Genomic DNA, 273 nt, shown 5'->3' on the forward strand with positions numbered 1-273 from the left:
GCCATAAATGGAATGTATGTACACGATCAGTGTTTTCAGGAGAATACACAAGTCCCCACCAAACGTCAGCTGAAGTGTTAAGATGCATGTCAACACCAGAGGGTGTAGTCTGCAACATCTGTCTGTCATCTCTCACAAAATTTCTCCTGTGTCCCCTGGAACCTCGACCACGCGCTCGTGATCTGCCACAATTCTGAAAGCCACTACTCATGGGTTGTGAGTTCCATGAATAGGGTTGTGGCTGTCCAGGTACAGGTGTCTGTGCGTTGTGTA

The sequence above is a fragment of the Monopterus albus genome, unplaced genomic scaffold, assembly GCF_001952655.1.
Source record: "Monopterus albus unplaced genomic scaffold, M_albus_1.0 scaffold34.1, whole genome shotgun sequence".
NCBI lineage: Eukaryota > Metazoa > Chordata > Actinopteri > Synbranchiformes > Synbranchidae > Monopterus > Monopterus albus.